Source organism: Moschus berezovskii, chromosome 6, assembly GCF_049115385.1.
Source record: "Moschus berezovskii isolate FMDL1 chromosome 6, NW_MosBer_1.0, whole genome shotgun sequence".
NCBI lineage: Eukaryota > Metazoa > Chordata > Mammalia > Artiodactyla > Moschidae > Moschus > Moschus berezovskii.
The window spans coordinates 32,418,000-32,441,370 of NC_142465.1; the positions used below are offsets into that span (position 1 = coordinate 32,418,000).

Genomic DNA, 23,371 nt, shown 5'->3' on the forward strand with positions numbered 1-23,371 from the left:
TAGCTACGCTGGACTCTGACAGGCTAAGCAAGGTTGGCTTCTCTGAGAGAATTATGAAAATTCTAAATGTACGGAGGCTTAAATCAGAAAGAACTGTGTCCTGATTCAATACCTATCATTAAATAATTATGTGTTGAATAAAGGAATGAACACAGAGGCTAAAAAGAGGTCAAGTACTATTTGGCTGATCCTTACCATAACCATGACCAGGAATTCATTCATTCAATAAACACTTCTTGGGTATCTGCTATATGGCAAGCACTGGAAAGCTTACAGCTTAGAAAACTGACATCAGAACACATTCTCCTAACTCATTATATGGCAGCCATATTGCAAAGTAAATTTCCACACGGGATGGTAGAAAGCTGGATGAAAACTTTAAAGCATGTTTGTTTTCAGGCAGTAGAGGTCTTTCTCAAATGAAATCTTAGATGAAATGTCAATATATAATATAGACAAAAGCATCTGTTCTGGTTGAAGAATGCAGTAAGCCTGGAGCCCACCCTCACTCCACCCATGTCACCTTAAAGACATTTCTGCAGAGTGTCAAGATGGCTCTAAAGCTATTAACCAAAATGATTGAATCTCTATCAACCCCAGAATTCAATGGACATCTCTAACAGCAATGGACAGTGATTGTTTACTAATAAAGTTCACTTGATATGGACACGCAGAAATATATGAACGTGGTTATGTGCCTGTATGCAAGGTTGGTGCAATGTCTATAGAGATTATTATAACATTGTCTGGCATTTTATAAACATTACCTTTAATTTTCACAACACCAAATTAAGCAGGTATTGACAGTTTCATTTCACAAGTGAAGAAAGTAAGACTTATATAAAAAATATGAATTCCCAAGGTCATATGGGAAGAGCCCCCTTCCAAAGCCCACAGGGTTTCCCCTGTAGACTAAGGTCAAGTACTTGCCTACTCCAAAGAAGTTCTACAAACAGGAGGAAGACTTTTAATGGCAACACAAGAGCAAACAGCTATGCAGGCAACTCACATATTGTTTCACTGGTCAAAAAAGGGTTAACACCTCAACTAGGTCAGACCTAGGGCACTCCAGCAACACTGAACACCAAAGCCTTGCTAAGAGGTTGGAACATGGGTACCACAAAGGTCTCTCTGAGCACCTCTGGTTTTTGCTCTTCACTTGCAGAATCAATCACTAACATACACATTACCACATGTGAAAGAGAAAGCCAGTGGGAGTTTGCTGTACGACGTAGGGAACCCAAAGCCCGTGCTCTCTGACAACCTAGAGGGGTGGGAGGAGGAGGAGGGTGAGAGAGAGGTACAAGGGGGAGGGGACATATGTATGCTGATGGCCAATTCATGTTAATATATGGTAAAAAACCATCACAAGATTATAATTATCCTACACTCAAAAATAAAACATAAATTAAAAAAAAAAATCAATAATACCCAGGCAGACCCATTACACAGTTACGAGAAGATCACCTACTTACCTAACTCAGAAGCAAGGCTCACACTTCCGTGAGGTTCTATGGGGGAAGGGAAGACAGGTCACCCAAGTAGCTGCTGTGGTTCTCAGACATGGTGACTACAAGCAGGGAGACACACACCCAACAGAAGGGTCTGAGACACAGCTTCAACCACAGGGTAACAAAACCCACCTCACAGGGCTGCCATGAAGAGCAGCTGGGAGGGTACGGGGTAACGAAACCCACCTCACAGGGCTGCCATGAAGAGCAGCTGGGAGGGTACGGGGTAACGAAACCCACCTCACAGGGCTGCCATGAAGAGCAGCTGGGAGGGTACAGGGTAACGAAACCCACCTCACAGGGCTACCATGAAGAGCAGCTGGGAGGGCATCTGCTGAGAGCTCTAGCTGCTGCTGCTAAGTAACTTCAGTCGTGTCCGATTCTGTGCGACCCCATAGACGGCAGCCCACCAGGCTCCCCTGTCCCTGGGATTCCCCAGGCAAGAACACTGGAGTGGGTTGCCATTTCCTTCTCCAATGCATGAAAGTGAAAGGTGAAAGTGAAGTCGCTCAGTCGTGTCCGACCCTCAGCCACCCCATGGACTGCAGCCTTCCAGGTTCCTCTGTTCATGAGATTTTCCAGGCAAGAGTACTGGAGTGGGGTGCCACTGCCTTCTCCGGAGAGCTCTAGCAGTGTTATACAAATGTAAATACACTGATACACAGTCGCTTGCCTGTGAACTGCTAGGAGGTCACTGCAGCAAACAATCCAGTGTGGTCAGCCACAACTAAAACCAGGATAGAACTTTCCTGAACAAGATTTTAGACTTGTCAAGAATCCTAGGAGATTGAGCTGCCAGAGGGACAATCTCTGCAAACAGTTGCGGAGGCTACAAATTAAAGCAACCTCATATTTGTATGGGCTATAACATTTACAGAGCATTTTCTTTCCTTTAACTCATCTCAGCCTCACTAGTGAGGTTAAAGGAGCAAATATTACTAGATCAAATTTCACAGAAAAGGTGTTTGAGGTTTGAGAGACCAACTGACTTGCTTTGATTCAAACTGCCAGTGTCACAGGGAGAAGGTATTAAAGAACCTGCGTGCCAATGCAGGAGATGGAAGAGATGCAGATTCGATCCCTGGGATGAGAAGGTCCTCTGGAGTAGGAAATGGCAACCCACTCCGCATACTTGTTCGGAAAATTCCATGAACAGAGGAGCCTGGTGGGCTATAGTCCATGGGGGTCACAAAAGAATCAGACACGACAGCACACACACACACATATGCATGCACGTGCGCGTGCACACACACACTTATCCATTTTCAAAAGAGGGAGAATTCCTTACCTGTTAAAACTAGCTATCTTCTGTATTCCAAAGAGAACAATGGGTAAGAAGGGACATGGGAAAACTCTTTAAATAATAATGATAGTGATGGTGATGGTGATGGTAAAGAGGTCATGAAGGAAAATCCTGAGAACATGGCTGCTACTGGAGAGGAAGCAACAGTTAGAACTGGACATGGAACAATGGACTGGTTTCAAGTAGGAAAAGGAGTACGTCAAGGCTGTATATTGTCATCCTGCTTATTTAACTTTTATGCAGAGGACACTGTGAAATGCTGGGCTGGAGGAAGCACAAGCTGGAATCAAGGATGCCGGGAGAAATAGCAATAACCTCAGATATGCAGATGACACACCACTCTTATGGCAGAAAGTGAAGAACTAAAGAGCCTCTTGATGAAAGTGAAAGAGGAGTGAAAAAGTTGGCTTAAAGCTCAACATTCAGAAAACTAAGATCATGGCATCTGGTCCCATCACTTCATGGCAGATAGATGGGAAACCAGTGGAAACAGTGTTTGACTTTATTTTTCTGGGCTCCAAAATCACTGCAGATGCTGATTGCAGCCATGAAATTAAAAGACGCTTACTCCTTAGAAGGAAAGTTATGACCAACCTATATAGCATATTAAAAGCAGAGACATCACTTTGTCAACAAAGGTCCGTCTAGTCAAGAGTATGGTTTTTCCAGTGGTCATGTATGGATGTGAGAGTTGGACTACAAAGAAAGCTGAGCGCAGAAGAATTGATGCTTTTGAACTGTGGTGTGGAGAAGACTCTTGAGAGTCCCTTGGACTGCAAGGAGATGCAACCAGTCCATCCTAAAAGTGATCAGTCCTGGTTGTTCATTGGAAGGACTGATGTTGAAGCTGAAACTCCAATACTTTGGCCACCTGATGCGAAGAGCTGACTCATTGGAAAAGACCCTGATGCTGGGAAAGACTGAGGGCAGGAGGAGAAGGGGACAACAGAGGATGAGATGGTTGGACGGCATCACTGACTCAATGGGCATGGGTTTGTGTTGACTCTGGGAGTTGGTGATGGACAGGGAGGCCTGACATGCTGCGGTTCATGGGGTCGCAAAGAGTTGGACAAAACTGAGCAACTGAACTGGAGACAGCTGTCAGTGCAGATGGGAAGTCTGGGGACAGAAAGAAAAAGAGGAGACAGGACCTACTATATTGAGTGGCTAAAGAATACTCAGGAAGTCTAGCAATTTAAAGGCCAACACACACTTTGATAACCTCTTCAAGAAGCATGCAGTGAAGACATATATTACTCATTTAAGTCTTTTGGAGTTGAATTTGAGTGTGTTTTGTTCCCTCTGGCTTTGCTGCTGTTCCGTTTTTTTTTTTTTGGTGGTGCCTTAAGACTCCAGGACTCGCCTGGAGGATCCCATGGACAGAGGAGCCTGGTGGGCTACAGTCCATGGGGTCGCAAAGAGTCGAACACGACTGAGCAACTTCACTTTTTTTTTTTTTTTTTTAAGATAAAAGCAGGGTAGCTTACAAAAGCAGTTACCTCTGAGTTACAACGGCAAGTGGCAGGGTGTAGGCTGGGACTCCATGCTTCTGCTTTCTACACCAGCACTTCTCTATGACAACACACTGCCTTTAAGCATTGTGGACTTGATGTGGACAGTCTTTTCAGAAGTATTTGTAAATATCATCTCCAAATATATAGCACAGCAACATGTATCTCAATACTGTTAGTAATGCTTTCATAATGCTATCTTTTCAAATGAAATCCTACAACTACACCCCAAGATGGGCTCACAGAAGTTAAATGACACATTCAGGGTCACAAAGAGAGAAGGGAGCAGACCCAGGACTCAGTGTGCTTTTTTGCAGGTTGATGCTTCTCGTTCAGGAAAAGAGCGTTATAATGGGACAAGCACAGTGATAACAAGATAAGAACTGTATTTCTAATCTCATTTGTAATGTATTAACAAAAATTAATCTTATGCTTTTCCCTAAGATGTTCAAAGTTCTCTCTCTCATCTACGCAGAGATGATGAGACTATAAAAAATCCTGTAGAAAAATTAAAGTAGAAAATTACTCACGGCTGTTATGGTGCCTTAAGTCTTGTTAACCACCTCACTGAGGATAAATGAATCTGACTAACCCTTAAAGCACGACCCATACAACCTCTGGACAGTATGATAATTCTAAACTGGTGTATATACTCTGAAACTGGTATGAAGTTTAGGTTTGACGGTCTTCTGCTCAGAAACCTTCAGACTCATTCTCCACTGCTTTTCAGACTCTCCACTGCTTTTGATTAAAATTTCAAATCCTTAAATGAGCACTCAGAGCCCTTTATAGCCTATTAATAGACATTCTCTGCTTGCATCCTATGCTTCATAAACCACTCCCCACTCCTGTATTTTTCCATTCCCACACCTGTGGCTGTGCCACTCATTTTGCCAGGCATATTCCCTCTAGCCAAAAGCAGTCCCACTCTCCCCTCAGCATATCACTCCTAAAATACTATTTTAAGTTTTATGTTTCTGTTTCTTTTCCCCTACCTGATCATAAGCACCTCAAGCACAAAGATCACACTTACTAATCATTGCATCCTCCAAACACTTTGCCTTGTGCTTTGCCCATGAAGAGGAATACAGTAGGACATCAGATGATTATGGCATTTATGAGAGAATAACCTCCAATATTTTTGTCTTAAGTAAGACAACAGCCATACTGTGAAGCAAACTGATTCTAATACTTTTAAAATAATGCATCCATATGTCTTGAGAACGTCAATATTCAAGAGAACTAGGACTCAAACAACTATATAACTAACTTTTTCATTAACTATCTCTCCACATACCCATAGTCCAAGAGTTCTGTGATAAAAGGAAGTGACGATTTGGGAACGTGGCACTTGTTAATAAAATGAAGCATCGCCTTTGGGTGGAAGTGGCCCTCATTCGGACTACAAGGTGGAAGATGGTAACAGCTTTGAATCACTGGGCCCAACAGGCTGACTGACTCCTGATATTAACAGAAATATGATAGGTTGAGGCAAGGCAGAAGAGGCAGGCGGAGACTTGACTTGCCAGTTTTACAGGTATGTTCACTGAAAACTTATCAAGTACATAGTCATGGTTTCTGCCATTTTCTGTATGCATGCTACATTGCAATAAGAAGTTTTTATAAAACGAATGATGACTAAAGAAGTTAACTAATATTAAGAAAGCATACCGCTTAAAGCGAGGTCTGTAAATCACATTTCAGATCAGATAAGATGGAGGAGGAACGAACTGACACTTTAAAACCTCATTTACTTATTTCAGTCCCAGGTGTGCCTTCTTCATTTCAGTACTTCCTCACTCATCAGACCAAGGAAGGCACCAGCACTTAAAACTCTAGCCCTTCACTTCTCCACTTCCAGTTCCAGAGAAAACTCTGGAATTCTTATTGTTCAATCTCATGACTTCTCCTGTACCTATGAGCAGAAAATACAGTTTATCAAATGGTTCAGTTTCCAGAATGCTCCCTTCAGCTGTGACCTTTGCATTAACTGGTACATTCGGTTTACTCTTTAATTCAAGCATTACCAGTGCTTTCTATGAGCTGGACATTGTGCTAGATGCTAGGGATTAATTGAATAATGAACAAAATATCTGTAACCTATCCTTATGGAGTTTAAATTCCAGTAGAGACAGATTATCAGCCAATTACAATGCAGGAACAACAGTATTAAGGATAAGGTACTAGGGATCCATCGAACCCAGAATGAGGGGCAGATGGGTGTGGGTGGGGTAGATGCAGGATTTCCTATAAAAGTAATGTCTAAGTTGAGAAGAAAAGGAAGTTTGTTCTATGAATGTGAAATATGAAGTCCCAGGGACAAGATGAAAAGAAAAGAAGAATAAAAAATTAAAATTAAGTTTATTTCTCTGTAGCCTGATCCAGGCCATCTTCAATCCCATGAGAATTTCTTCTAACTAGGAAGTAGTCAATTTGTTAATTATGCTGTCAGTCTTTGAAAGTCATTATTTGCCTTAACATGATTTTACGTAATACTACATAGCATCCTTTGTCTTTAAAAATCCCAGTTATTTTCCTGTAAACTTTAATTTTTATTGTAAAGAAAAATATAAAGCAAAGAGAACAGTAAAGCACTCATCAAATTAAAGTGTTTGAAAATTATAGCTAGTTAAGGTAACTGAAAAATACTCTCAGGTCAACTGGAGAAAAAACTGTGAGTGGCTGTCAATACTATCTTACTGTCTTATTTTGATATTCTGTGATCTCATAAATGAATACTAAATAAATAGTATTTATCATCACTTTTGCCTGTGGAAAACTTGAAAAGCACAGAAAAATATTAAAAATGAAAATCATCTAGATATGAATGACTGTTAAATCCTTGAATGTTCTTTCCTTAGTCCATAATTTTACAAAGTTGGGGGTCATATTCTATATACATTTCTATAGAATATTTGTGTTCTCCCAAAATTTGTATGTTGAATTACAAAAGATAGAGTGCCTTATAAAAGAAACCCCAGAGAGTTCCCTTGCCCCTCCTGCCATATGAAGTCAAGGTGAAAAGACAACCTTCTATGAACCAGGAGGCAAGGGTAGACTTGAATCTGCGAGCAACTTGACTTTGTACTTCCTAGACTCCAGAACTAAGAAAGAAGTATTGGTTGTTTACAAGTCACCTAGACAATGATATTTTTGTTACAGCAACCTAAACAAACTAGGACGTACATTTTGAATTCTTATTACAGTTGACTTATTTCAGGTACCAAAAAAAATACAGATATGGACTTCCCTGATGGTACAGCGGTTAAGAACCCTTGAGACACAGGTTTGATCCCTGGTCCAAGAAGATTCCACATGCCGCAGGGCAGCTAAGCCCATGTGCCGCAACCACTGAGCCCACACTCCAGAGTTCATGCTCTGCAACAAGAGAAGTCACCCCAGGAAGGAGCAGGCCGCACACCGCAACTAGAAAGAAGCCCCTGGTCACCACTACTAAAGAAAGCCCCATGCAGCAACAAAGACCCAGCACAGCCACAAATAAATAAGTAAACATCTTTTAAAAAACCACACAGATAGTAAGAGAACTTTACAGATGCAACAGAAGTTCCATGTGCAATTTTTCCTATATAAGTCCTCTCTTTCCTTCTCAAAGGCAATCACTATCTTGAATTAGGTGTTTCTCAAATTCTTGCACTTTGTATTATTTTATATTATTACCACATAAACAATGTATCCATTATAAAGGACTGTTCTGCACTGTTCTAAAATTTATCATTTTATATTATTTTTGTACTATTACCACAAAGTATCCAAATGTAACACATATCCAATATAACATAAAGGATTGTCGTGTGTGTTCTGAAACTTTGTATAAATGCAAAATATTGACCATAACCTGAAACTTGCATTATCCCATTTCCTATTAAGGCTGACATTTATTCCTTTTGACATTGTTGCTTAGTTGCTAAGTCATGTCTGAGTCTTTTGCAACCCCATGGACTGTAGCCAGCCAGGTTCCACTGTCCATGGGATTTTCCAGGCAAGAATACTGGAATGGGTTGCCATTTCCTTCCTCAGGGGATCTTCCTGACCCAAGGAAAGAACCTGCTTCTCCTACATTGCAGGTGCATTCTTCGCCACTGAGCCACCAGGGAAGCCCTGCCTTTGACATAGTTTCCTCCAATTCATGCATGTTCTCAGTTTCATAGTAGTGGTTCATTGTTGACTATACCACAATTTATCTTCTATTGATGAGACTCTGTTTCCAAAAATGTCATCTATTATCAACAACCATAAACATTCTGGTCCCAGCTGCCACGCACTCATATGAGAAAGTCTCTTGGGTATATATACTTAGGAGTTCAAATACTAGTTTCTAGAGTATAAGCATTTTTAATTTCTACACTTGAATATTAAATCTTTTAAATGATAAAACTGATTGTTCTTCAAAACAATTATAAGGAATATCTTCATCCAAATATCCCTTCTCTAGTTTGGGTCAGGGTACCATAATTAAATAAAATCAAACGAGTAAATGTGCAAGGCTAAGAGACAATGAGCAGCAGCCAGAATCTACATAGAGAACCTACACAGTGTTACAGAAATGATTAAACAGTAATTACACCTATCCTCAGATAATGTGCTATCAAGGAACTGCTGAGGCATCCTGAACTCTTACCAGAACTCTCTTCAGACTACATGCAGCAGGAGAGAGAAAAAACAAAGAAGAGAAGATATATTCTGGGGTCATAAAGAATCGGTAACAGAAATTTTGCAAAGCATATTGGTAAAAGCAAACCTCCTTAGCGAAACAGTTGATGAAGATTCTTGTTGAAAATATGATTTTTAAGAAAAGAGAGACTAAGAAATTGATTTTCTTAAACAGACATTCCACGGCAAAACAACAAGTTAGAAAATAGCTGAGAACCTTGAAAACGATAGGGAATATAGAGATAACTTCCCCTTGGCCTGGACCTTCAACGTAATTCTAACTATTATCTATGTATATGTATATATGTATGTAAACACATCCAAGGGTAAGGTAGATAGGTTACAGTTTGAAAAAGCCCCTGGGGATTCTGATACACCATTTCCTTTGGCATCTCCCCACAGCTCCCTCACCCACAGCCTTGGAAAACATTGCTGTGGGTTCTCTATAACGATGACTGATGCAACACATAACACAGAGCTATCCGACTACTTCCACATATATTACTGCATTTGATTCTCAAAATAACTTGGCAAAGGCAGGTGCTGCTATTATTCTCATTTTACAGGAGAGGAAAGATAAACCTCAGAGAGGTAAAGCAATTTGCCCAAGGTCACAGCAAGGGATGGGGAGGGAGCTGTGAAAGCACTTGAGGAAACAGAATAATGAACACAGGTCATGGAAGGCAAACCTGCAGGCAGGCGACGCACTCTGCAAAGACGGTCTGCTCAAAAGAGCTGGGGGCTGCACACAGTGATTCTGGGCTTCAAACGAACCCATGACGTCTTACATTCAAAAAAAGACTTAAAGCAAATATTAAATTATTTTCTATGCTTTTCTGTATTCTTAAACAATTTCATATTAAATACAAAAGAATTACATGGGCAAAGTTTAGAGATACTATTATATCGAGGTTAGGATGACAAGGAGTACATAGTACCTAAGGCCTAGTACCTAAAAAGGTTTCACTTTTCCAGGGATCAGAAGAGGCGAAAGGTATAACTAAGCCTTAGGGTTGAGATTGACATAAGAGGACACAAGCTAGAGAGAATAGTTATGCAAACAATAGACATAGAGGGGAACCAGGGAGTCTCCAAAGAAGCTGGCAATACATAACACTGGTTCAAGATGATTTCAGTAATCTGAGCCCACATACCTAGGACGAACTTACTCTGGAAATTCTTCTGAATTTCCCCCACTTAACAGAAAAAAATTGTTTGTGCCTTTTAAAACAGCTCAATGCACCGAAGCACAATCCAGTGAGTCCTGTGGGAAAGAAGCATGACCACTTGGAAAAAGAACAGAAGACTAAGAATGCTGGGGTTTATCTTGGAGGAGAAATTCCTCCTTATCTTAAAAGTGGAGGCTATGGTAAGTAACTTGAGCAAAGCCTGGTGAACCAGGAGTCACGGGGTAGGGGGCCATACTGCCTCATAATCTTGCTGGGAAAACAATTTTATATATAAAAAAAAGTCTACCTTATCTGTCTTGCTGGTTTTACCTACTTCCCTGATCTTCCCACATTAACACAGTGGGGTGGGGGTGGGGACAGGGCTGTCTCTTGCTGAAGGTGCGTAGCTGAGCCAAGAATAGAACCCGAGCATCCTGTCTCCCGGTTCACTTCTGGACCATGCTACCTCAGGAAGGAACATTTGAAAATAGTAGTTCTCTCCCACCTTGCAACCAAGTTGTGCATAAGCACATGATCAATGAATGAAGTTGGCTAAGTGACTCAGCACTGGGCTGGCTCTCCCGTGAGTCAGGCCCAGAATCCTGAGTGGTTGGAAGCACACACTCTTTAAATAAGACTTTAAAACTAAGGTCTTTACCACCTACGAGCACTGGAAGATTTCAGGGGTTACTTTATTTTCTTTGAACACGGAGCAGGATGTCACCTCTTACATTTAAGGTGTGAATCTGTTTAATTATATTGTCCACAATTTTCATGGATGTACTTTCTCTGTACTCTGTAGGCTGACTCAGGTAGCAGTCTTAGAACTCAGGACCAGTTGAGGTGGAGAGAGGCAGGAGCACAGACAGGACAGTGGATAAGCGTCTAGACTATAGGAATTAACTAACAATTTAGGATCATATCTGCCTTTCTTCCTCTTTAAGGCAAAAATGACCCCAAAGTAAGGCCTTCTCGTATTCCTCTGAAGATAACAACTATACACACAGCTTTGAGGGCACACCGGTAAGCTGCTCCAACCCAACCCTGTCAATAGCCGTTGGTTTTGACCACCTGCTCCCAGCAGGGAAGAAGCGAGCCTCTGAGCAATGACCCCTGTGACAGATGGCATAGTACAGACAGAAAAGGGCCAGCCAAAAATATTTCTTCCCACACAGGGAGGGAGCCTGGGTGTTTAAAGAAAGGAGTCAAAGGAACAAAGCAATGAAATTCACCAAGTGTATCTAAAACTCACCCTCAGGCTATCAATAGTCTTTTGAATGACAAATGAATCAAAACCTTTGATGAAGGGACCTCAGGACCCTGGGTACAACAAGCTGCCATTAGCAAGGTTTTAGAACAAATTATCTTGGGGAAACAAATGTGACAATGAGCTTAGAGAAGGACTTGCAGAGCCATTAAAGAGAACCTGAGCACTTAAGGCAACCTCAAAATCAACTCCAATTTTCAGAGACTGACTAGTCTTGAAATAACACAGAGAGTTCAGAGGACAGTGATTGCAGACGTCAGTCTTGCAAGGGACTTCAACTTGCAGGGAAAAAAATTCCATTAGCCCCTGCTTTGGTTGGATTACCAGTACTAGGAGGGAGACCTAAAAGAAGCAAAAGTAGAGAAGCTGGCATAAAAATAGGTGAAAAAAAGGAAGTGTCACTTTTCATGTGCCAATGCCCAGCACTCTGCGAGGAGTCTTTACACACAGTACGAAAGAAGCATTATTTGTTGCCATTTTTAAATGGAAAAAAAAAAAAAAAAGGCAGCATTATTCACAGTAGCAGAAAAGTGGAAGCAACCTAAATGTCTACTGACAGATGAATGGATAAAGAATTCATCATACACATACAATGGAATATTGTTAAGCCTTAAAATAGAAATTCTGACACAAGCTACAACATGGAGGAAGCTTGAAAATATTATGCTGAGTGAAATGAGCTCATCACAAAAGGACAAATACTACGTGATTTCTCTTATACAAGGTACCAAGAGTAGTCAAGTTCACAGATAGAAAGCAGAATAGTGGTTACCAGGGGATAAGGGGGAGGGGAAAAGGGGAGTTATTTTTTAATGGGTGGAGTTTCAGTCCTGCCAGATGAAAAAGTTCTGGAGGTGAATGGTGGCAATGGCTGTACAACAATGTGAATGCACTTAATGCCACCGAACTGTACACTTGAAAATAGCTAAAATGGCAACTTAAGTGTCCAACAATAGATGAATGAATACTGAAGACGCAGCACATATATACAATGGAATATCATTCAGTCATTATAAAGAACGAACTCTTGCCATTTGGAATAAGACAGATGCACCTAGAGGCTGTTGTCCCAAATGAAATAAATCAGATAGAGAACGACAAGTATTGTATGACTTCACTTAACTGTGGAATCTAAAAAACACAAAAAAGAATGAACATAATAAAAAAGAAACAGAGTCACAGCACAAACATTTTATTGCCAGAGGGGTGGGGGTGGAGGGAGGAGAGAAATCAGTGAGGGAGATTAAGAAGTACAAACTTCCAGTTGCAAAATATAGGGGTCATGGATATGAAATGTACAATGTGGGGAACAGAGTAGATAACCGTGTGATATCTTTGTATGGTGAATAACTGTGATATCTTTGTATGGTGACATATCGCAACTAGACTTCTCACAGTGATCATTTTGAAATGTATAGAGATACTGAATCACTGTGTCGTGTAACAAGAACTAACCTAGAGTTGCAGGTGAATTATACTTCAAAAACAGACAAACTCACAGAAAGAGATCAGATCTGTGGCTATCACAGGCGAAAGGGTGGGAGGAGGGGGAAGCTGGATGAAGGCTGTCAAAAGGTTCAAACTCCCAGTTACAAGATAACTAAGTAGCAGGGGGAAAGTTGGTTAAAGTGGTAAACTTTATGTTATGCATATTTTACCATAATTAAAAAAAACTAAATAAACATGTAATAGGAAACAAAATTAAGAAATATGTCAGGTCAAAACTAGTAAATGGAGGAACCAAGATTCAAGCCTGTAAGTTGCACGGGCATTCTTTCCTCCTTCACCACAGAACAGTCCAGGCTCTCAGACGGAAGGAAAAGGGTCAGGAAGAGAAACTTGCTTGACCAGCTGACCAAGCTGGGATGGCTAATCCACACAGCTCCCTTCCCACGGTGGCTGGTCTCTCACTCAGGTGTCTTTACTACAACCTGGTCTAATCGTCTCCTTTCATCTCATAGCCTTCTCCCAGGAGTATACCCTGGTTAGGGAACATCCTGTATATTCCAAGCTCACCATCACCACCCAGCAGATTCTGACAACCTTCCAACCCAAAAAGACTCCCTGAATTGGACAGTAACTGAATATCACAACTCCAGTTAGGTAGGTCCTCTAACCAGTTCTTACTTGCTGAAAAAATTATGCTGCAGAATTCACTTGGAAAGCAAAAGAAAGTTTAAAGTGCTAGAGTTCTGAAGCACCTTAACTTGTTTACCTGACCCAGAGGATCTACACTGGGGAGGTCTTGCCTTTCACAGAAATTTTGGCGTTGTCTAGAGACATTTTGGGAGGCTTTCCTGTGGCTCAGCGGTAAAGAATCTGCCTGCAATGCAGTAGAGCCGGGTTCGATCCCTGGGTCGGGATGATTCCCCTGGAGAAGGGAATGGCTACACACTCTAGTACTCTTGCCTGGAAAACCCCATGGATGGGTGGGCTACAGTCTGTGGGGTTGCAAAGAGTCAGACACGACTGAGCAACTAAGCGCGCGCACACACACACACACACACATTTTTGAGTGCCACAGCTGGGGGCGAAGCGGGTGCTGCTGGCATCGAGCAGTAGGCTGGAGTTGCAGCTAACCATCCTACCGTGCACAGAATAGCCCATCACTGCAGCAGAGAATTCTCCCAATTTTCCCAGTGAAAGTGCCATGGTGGAGATGCGCTGACGGCCCAGCCACTCCATGCCACGTGCGCGGCCTTTACAAACTGCCAAGAGACAAAAAACAACTCTGCTGTTCAGAGGAACAGAGAGTTTTGACCTGAGGCAGTTCATCTGTGAACAAATAAGCCCATTCCACACATTCCGTCATATTTTGCCTCTGCCAGCTTTCACCTATCAAACTTAACGCTAATTCTTGAGTACTCAGGTCTCTGATTTACATGACAGTCCTTCAAAGTCAGAAGACAGTTACCACATAAACACAGTCGATGGACATTTATATAATTGTCTAGACCTGCTTTTATGCTTAGTTAGGTGTAAGAGTCCTGCACTGAAATTCTCAAGAGCAGGTAACATACCTGCATTGTGTTGCCCAGCTTGCCAGTAAAAATATCCAGACCAGTCCTTAATAGTATCTAATTAGAGAAGGCAATGGCAAGCCACTCCAGTACTATTGCCTAGAAAATCCCATGGATGGAGGAGCCTGGTAGGCTGCAGTCCGTGGGGTCGCTAAGGGTCGGACACGACTGAGCGATTTCACTTTCACTTTTCACTTTCACACATTGGAGAAGGAAATGGGAACCCACTCCAGTGTTCTTGCCTGGAGAATCCCAGGGACGGGGGAGCCTGGTGGGCTTCCGTCTATGGGGTCACACAGAGTCAGACACGACTGAAGTGACTTAGCAGCAGTACTCACTAACTAAACATGAAGGTTTAGTAAACATGGTAAACAGGAAGGAAACATGCCAGCCAGATATAATTCCTGGATCAGACGTGCTGTGTGCTAAATCACTTCAGTCGTGTCTGACTCTTTGCGACCCTATGGACTGTAGCTCACCAGGCTCCTCTGTCCATGGGATTCTCCAGGTAAGAATACTGGAGTGGGTTGTCATCTCCTTCTCCAGGGGATCTTTCCAACCCAGGGATCGAACCCGAGTCTATGGCATCTCCTGCATTGACAGGTGGGTTCTTTACCATGAGCACCACCTGGGAAGCCCTCTGGATCAGAAAGGTACCCTATTTTAGGGGAGACATGCCATCACTAACACACACAAGAACAGGCCTATTGATACCAATACCTGACTCTTTCCACTTTAAACAGTCTCTACCATTCAGGCCAGCAAGACACACACACACACACACACCCCCAGCCTGTGAGAATCCCTACACAGCAGGAATCCTCTTCATCCTCCAGAATGAAAGTAAACCAAACATCTCCATAAAAGGCTGCTAATTCCTGGCCTATCTGCTTAGCTGAGCTACAAAACTGCTAAAAACCTCTGACACTCTACATGGATTATATTATTAATGACATCAGCAGTCTAAGAGATTGGCTCTGCAGAAGCAAGAGGCTTCGTAAGCATTAAGTCTCAACCTTGAAGAGCTACTCTGTACAATGACAAGGACTCACCTCTGAACAAAGTTTGAAGGTTGCTTGTTTGCCTGAGAGAGAGGTATAGCTACAGTGAATAACTGCAATTTTAAAATGACTCTTAAAATCTCAACAACTGGGCCTTTATTACTGTTCCACCAGTGCATGCCCCGACTAGCACACCATTCTCATTCTGACCTCCAACCTCCAGCAGGCATGCCCTTCTTCTTTGGTTTCCCAAATTAAACCTACAATGTCTTTAAGTTCTATATCAGGATCTCCCTCAGACCTTCTACCAAGTTTGTTTTATTGTTTCCATGATGATGCCTCCTAGGCTGTACACCAACTTGTCCCTCATGAGCATATATTCTGCTTTAGAATTAGTCTGCAAAGGGTTTATTTATAATAGACACCCTAAACACTGAACCAGTATCAATGAATCAACAAACATTTATTAAGTACCTATAATGTACTTTTCACTCTAGGTTCCATAGGAGATAGGAAATATATATATATACTCTATACGTACCCTCATTAAAGTGCCGAAACTCACTCAAAACAATCACTAAAGAAAGAACATAATTACTAAATTACAGCTATAGATGATAAATACTACCGAAGTTCAGAAAATAAGATGAAGGTCGCTCAGTTCTCATTCCTTGGAGTTAACATCAGAAACAAAAGGAAAAAGAAATATATTCATTCATTCCCTCAATATTTTCTGAGGCTTTTTATGTATAAGACATTATAATATACCTAATATTTATACTGTACTTCAAGTCTTATACTTATTATCTCATTTCATCCTTAACAAGAATATAAAATAGGTAGACAAAGTGGTAATCATCAACCCCATTCTGTAAATGAGGAAATGAGGCTTAGAAAGAGGAAGCCATCTGCCCCCAGTGCTCATGTTAATGACAAAACCAACAGTGGAACAAGCCTCCTGAACCCTAGTCCTCAGAGTCCCAAACAGCACCCCACAGCCCCTCCTCCCCTGATCCAGCCACACACATGGGACTATACTCCTTCCCCCATCACTGCCTTTTAGATGCAATGGTAAAAAGACAACTACCTAAACACAGCTTTGAGTGTTTTAAATATCTGCTCCAGATCCTTAAAAGAAAATCTGTCAGTCATACACCTTTCCTTATATTTGCCATGAAAGTGAAAACTCAAATCCATAAAATAAGCTCCTCTAAAGGATATTCAGAAAACACATGGAGTATGGGGGGTAGTAGAAGGGGTTTGGAGACATAGAGCAAAATGATAGGATGTATTTTTGTATGAAATATTAATGTTGATAAAGGAGAGAAATGTACTCTATTTGGTTATGAGTTTTCCATCTCTTTATAAGCTCTGTGTCTTCAGAGACTAGCAAGTGCCTGACACATGGTTGGGGGACTGAATGCATCTGTTTTTCTTGATACATCATGAGCTCCTTGTGGGCAAAGACTTCACCTCACACACTTCTGCATTCCTGTTTCAAACTCATCAGTCAACAATGCATGCAGTTAGCTTATTCGACTGCTGGGTGGAGAGGGCACCATGCAGGAAGGCCATGTTAGTACTGTGAGCTCTCAGAGCCTGCGTTTGTCTGTTTGGCATTCATTAACACAGGGTCAGACTAACGGCCAGCACTTGTTTATGCCTCCCCTGCCAGCAAGACCCCGTGTTCGAGACTGTCTCCTTTAACTCCCACACACAAGGCTAGTATTTCCCAGGCCCTAAACCAATCGACAGATGACAGACGTCTGTACCAGACCACAGGGAACAGTCCCTGCGCCCTAAGACCCAAGCGGTTATTCAAACTAGCCAACCCTAAGCCGCTTCCCCTGCCCTGCCTTGCCTTTCCCAGAGCAGAGCAAAGGAAACCATAAGGGCTCTGGGCCATGCTTCCTGCTTGCTCTGCTCTCCTGACCAAACCTGGTGCTTCTCCCCGGGGCCCCACGTGATGGGGGCATGTCCCCTTCTGTTGGGAAATGTAAATGATAAATTCTTTTAATGGCATTGACCTCTCCATGCCTTTATAAAGACTTTATTAAGACTTAGGCACTAACCAGTTTAATACTATTATCACTATTCCACCAGACACAACCAGAACCTAACCCAGATTATACCTATAGGCCGGCTCACAAAAACCTTACCTTCCCTATTAGACAGCAAACTCCTTTTAAACAAGATTGTCTCTTATGTCACATACTCACCAAATTTAATGCTATAGACTCAGCAGCCACATTGTAAGGTGAATGTTACAAAGATAAGTAAATAATTAGTTGACTTTTTTCAGCCCGAATCTTTATCAATTATTAATGACCCCTCTGCCCTCAAATGGGTGACCATTCTCTAATGCTGCATAGCGTGGCAATTTCCTTAAGTGTTTACAGCACCTTTACCTATAAAGGTCCAGTGACTTTAAACTGGAAGCAACCAAGATGTCTTTCAACAGGTGAATGGATAAACCAATTCTCCATACTACAGAATGGAGTAGTTTTCAGTGACAAAAAGGAACAAGCTACTGATCATGAAACAATATGGATGAATCTTAAATGCATTTTGGCTAAGTGAACAATTACAAACTGTTAAGATTCCATTCATGTGACATTCTGGAAAAGGCAAAACTACAGGTGTAGAAAACAGCTAAGTGGCATTAAACAGATTAAACAATGTGACGGGAGGTGACTGACTACAAGGGAAGGCACATGGAAATTTTTAGGGCGATGGAACTGTTCTACATGGTACAAGGGTGGTAAATATATGACTTCTGTATTTGACAAAACCCAAAAAACTATATCTTGTGTGTGTTAGGTGCTCAGTTTGTGACCCCACGGACTGTAGCCCACCAGGCTCCTCTGTCCATGGAATTCTCCAGGCAAGAATACTGGAGTGGGTTGCCATTCCCTTCTCCAGGGGATCTTCCTGACCCAGGAATTGAACCCAGATCTCCTGAATTGCAGGCAGATTCTTTACCATCTGAACATACCTTACAAAGAGTGAACCTTAATATACATAGTTTTTTTAAAAATCAAAAAGGATGTCAAGGGATCCCAAGATAGAACGTAGACTGTCACAAATGAACATAATATAAATGTTTGACATAAACTCACTGAAGGAAGTGAGGTGAAACCGAAGTAACCTTGGAAAATGTTTCAACAGGAAACTATAAGGCTAAAGACAAAAGGAACTATACATAAACACTGCACCCTGGTTAGTAAATCTGTTGCTCAGGGAAATATGGGCTAACAATTCTGAACCTGTTTCACATGTAAACAGAATTAAATAAATAAGGAAACCCACCATCTATTATGGTGGATGGTAACAGGCAGCTTGCTCACTGTCTGAGAAGGAACTGCAGATAAGGGGGGAAAGCTAGAATAAACTGTGGTGCTGCATTAGAGTCGGAGACGAGAGTGTGGATCCGTGTTTACTTCAATGTGTATGCAGATGGATATACAGGAATAGTTTTACATATGTATATACATATGGGTTAGTCCACATACGTGTATTTCCTAGCTCTCTCTGTTGAGGGCTTACTAGCAATGTATACACCCAATGCTCAGATCTTGGTTTCTCCAAAGAAAACAACCAGGGCTCCTGAAGAAAATGCTGATTCAAGAGCAACGGCAGGGAAAATACAAGACGAGCTTGGAACATCTCCTAGTTTCAGGAAGTAAGGAAGTGCTCCAGCGGCAAAAGGACGCGGGCATGTCACAGAGAAAGAGAGCCCAACCCGGAATAGCTCCCAGGAGCTGACACTGGAGCAATCTGAGCAAGAAAAGAAACAGCATGGCACTGAACGATAACATAAAGGATACGAGTTCATACTGATATGAATTAATGACAGTGAATAAACATACAGGTAAAAAGAGTAAGTCTTCCTTTACAGAAAAATTTCAAATAATATATGCAGATATTACCTCCTCCAGGAGGTGGAGCTTAATCCTCACTCCTCCTCCCCCAACAGTGGGCTGGACTTAACTGACTCATTTCCAAAGAACATGGTAAGCAAACAGGAAAGCAGTCACTGTATGGTGGAGAAACCTGGCAAACACCACCTTAACCAAGCGATCACGGTTAACACCGCCAGCGATGGGTTGTGTTAGTGTCATATCCCCAGACAGGACATGCTGAAGAGGGCATTTCATCTCTAAGGTATTCCTCCTCAAAAGCCACAACCCGAGTCTAATCCTGAGAAAGACTTCAGACAAGCCCCAATCGAGAGGAAGTCTACAAAGTTACTCACCAGTGCTCCTCAAAATCGCCAAAGTCATAAAAAACGGGGAAAGTCTGAGAAACTGTCACAGACCAGAGGAGCCTAAGGACAGAGACACGATGACTAAATGCAATGAGATGCACGGAACTGAACCTCGGAATGTAAAAGAACATTAGTGAAAACCTGGGTGAGATCCAAAGTGTTTAATCTAACAGTAATGCACCAATTTTGGTTTCCTAGTTTTGACAAATGCATAACAGTAACGTTAGATGTGAACACTGGGGGAAACGTGAGTGACGCATGCAGGAACTCTCTGAATTATATTTGCAGCAGCTTTTCTATAAATCCAAAGTGATTCCAAAGTTAAAAGTTGATTTTTTAAAATAATCTAATAGGGCTTCCCTAGTAGCTCACTTTTCACTTTCACACATTGGAGAAGGAAATGGCAACCCACTCCAGTGTTCTTGCCTGGGGAATCCCAGGGATGGGAGAGCCTGGTGGGCTTCCGTCTATGGGGTCACACAGAGTCGGACACGACTGAAGTGACTTAGCAGCAGCAGCAGTAGCTCAGTGGTAAAGAATTTGCTGTCAATGCAGAAGACTTGGGTTCAATCCTTGGGTTGGGAAGATCCCCTTGAGAAAGAAATGCCAACCCATTTCAATATTCTTGTCTGGGAAATGCCATAGACAGAGAAGCCTGGCAGCTACAGTCCATGGGGTTGCAAAGAGTCAGACATGACTGAGCAACTAAACAACAACAGCAGTGCTAATGTAGGGTCAAATTAGTGAGGAAAAATTTACTAATTAAATTTTTATTTGCAAGATTTCTGTATAACAGAAATATAGGGTCACATTTTGGGGCATATCTTTTTACGGAGAGGAAGTGAACTGCCCCTGACATGTTATCTTATAAACTGAATCTACTGTAATGATACTTCTTTCTGTTAATGAAGAAAATGCATTCCCATATCACATTCACGGTTTGGTGCTTCTCTATCAGAGGCAGAAATAATCCTCCTGGTATAGGACTACATGAGCTTCCCTTGTAGCTCAGTTGGTAAAGAATCTGCCAGCAATGCAGGAGACCTGGGTTCAATCCCTGGGTTGGGAAGATCCTTTGGAAGAGAGCATGGCAACCCATTCCAGTTTTCTTGCCTGGAAAATCGCCATGGACAGAGGAGTCTGGCAGGCTACAGTCCATGGGGTTGCAAAGAGTCGGACATGACAGAGCGACTAAGCACAGAACACATAGGCCTACAAGTTCTATCTCTGATTAAGAATGCCTTCCTTCTCTCCCATACCTCCGATGAAAGCAAGTAGGGCTCCCTGGCCATTTCTGCCCATGCAGCAGAACTCTGGCCTCTTCTGGGATTCTCACTTGTCTGGTCTGGACCCAGGCCTGCTATAAAAGGCCTAGAGCTGTGACTAAGACTCTGCCCCTTCCTTCTTATTCACTATTGCCTCTGACACAGAACTAAAGAAAGCTGAACTATCCCAGTTTCTCTGTGTCCAGATTAAATTATTCCCAGAAGCATCACTGTGTACACAAACCGATGGCAGCAATGTCCTAGTCTGCATTCAAATAACTGCATAGGTTCTGCATGAAGTATCTGAAATGATGAGCACACCTGACATTCACCCTCATTGTCAACAGTTTTGAGAGCTCATTATCTACCAGATCATCATTACAATGTATTGGATGCAGTCTCAAAAACGACAGAATGATCTCTATTCATTCCAAGGCAAACCATTCAATATTACAGTAATTCAAGCCTAAGCCCCAACCAGTAATGCTGAAGAAGCTGAAGTTGAATGGTTCTATGAAGACCTACAAGACCTTTTAGAACTAACACCCAAAAAAGATGTCCTTTTCATTATAGGGGACTGGAATGCAAAAGTAACAGGCAAATTTGGCCTTGGAGCATGGAATGAAGCAGGGCAAAGGCTAATAGAGTTTTGGCAAGAGAACACACTGGTCATAGCAAATACCCTCTTTCAACAACACAAGAGAAGACTCTACACATGGAAATTAGTAGATGGTCAACACCGAAATCAGATTGATTATATTCTTTGCAGCCAAAGGTGGAGAAGCTCTATACAGTCAGCAAAAACAAAACCAGGAGCTGACTGTGGCTCAGATCATGAACTCCTTATTGCCAAATTCAGACTTAAATTGAAGTAGGGAAAACCACTAGACCATTCAGGTATGAGCTAAATCAAACCCCTTATGATTATACAGTGGAAGTGAGAAATAGATTTAAGGGACTAGATCTGATAGATAGAGTGCCTGATGAACTCTGGACGGAGGTTCGTGACATTGTACAGGAGACAGGAACCAAGACCATCCCCATGGAAAAGAAATGCAAAAAAGCAAAATGGCTCTCTGAGGAGGCCATACGAATAGCTGTGAAAAGAAGAGAAGCGAAAAACAAAGGAAAAAAGGAAAGATATAAGCATCTGAATGCAGAGTTCAAAAGAATAGCAAGGAGAGATAAAAGCCCTTCTCAGTGATCAATGCAAAGAAATAGAGGAAAACAGAACGAAAAACAAGAGATCTCTTCAAGAAAATTAGAGATACCAAAGGAACATTTTATGCAAAGATGGGCTCGATAAAGGACAGAAATGGTATGGACCTAACAGAAGCAGAAGATATTAAGAAGACGTGGCAAGAATACACAGAAGAACTGTACAAAAAAGATCTTCACGACCAAGATAATCATGATGGTGTGATCACTCACCTGGAGCCAGACATCTTGGAATGTGAAGTCAAGTGGGCCTTAGAAAGCATCACTACGAACAAAGCTAGTGGAGGTGATGGAATTCCAGTTGAGCTATTTCAAATCCTGAAAGATGATGCTGTGAAAGTGCTGCACTCAATGTGCCAGCAAATTTGGAAAACTCAGCAGTGGCCACAGGACTGGAAAAGGTCAGTCTTCATTCCAATCCCAAAGAAAGGGAATACCAAAGAATGCTCAAACTACCACACAATTGCACTCATCTCACAAGCTAGTAAAGTCATGCTCAAAATTCTCCAAACCAGGCTTCAGCAATACGTGAACTGTGAACTTCCAGATGTTCAAGCTGGTTTTAGAAAAGGCGGAGGCACCAGAGATCAAATTGCCAACATCCGCTGGATCATGGAGAAAGCAAGAGAGTTCCACAAAAACATCTATTTCTGCTTCATTGACTATGCCAAAGCCTTTGACTGTGTGGATCACAGTAAACTGTGGAACATTCTGAAAGAGATGGGAATACCAGATCACCTGACCTGCCTCTTGAGAAACCTATATGCAGGTCAGGAAGCAACAGTTAGAACTGGACATGGAACAACAGACTGGTTCCAGGAAAAGGAGTACGTCAAGGCTGTATATTGTCACCTTGCTTATTTAACTTATATGCAGAGTACATCATGAGGAATGCTGGGCTGGAAGAAGCACAAGCTGGAATCAAGATTGCCGGGAGAAATATCAATAACCTCAGATATGCAGATGACACCACCCTTATGGTGGAAAGTGAAGAGGAACTAAAAAGCCTCCTGATGAAAGTGAAAGAGGAGAGTGAAAAAGCTGGCTTGAAGCTCAACATTCAGAAAACTAAGATCATGGCATCTGGTCCCATCACTTCATGAGAAATAGATGGGGAAACAGTGGCAGACTTTATTTTTTTGGGCTCCAAAATCACTGCAGATGCTGA

At 41.9% G+C, this 23,371-nt stretch overlaps 1 protein-coding gene across 1 annotated transcript in view; it reads right to left on the reverse strand.

The window, feature by feature from the left end:
- SCN8A (sodium voltage-gated channel alpha subunit 8) overlaps window positions 1-14,132 on the reverse strand; it is a 156,383-nt gene extending 142,251 nt beyond the window's left edge. The window contains exon 1 of the mRNA XM_088836897.1: window positions 14,021-14,132. The gene's annotated coding sequence lies outside the window, so the exon portion shown is untranslated. The remainder of the gene's footprint in view (window positions 1-14,020) is intronic.
- Between the last annotated feature and the right edge of the window lie 9,239 nt (window positions 14,133-23,371).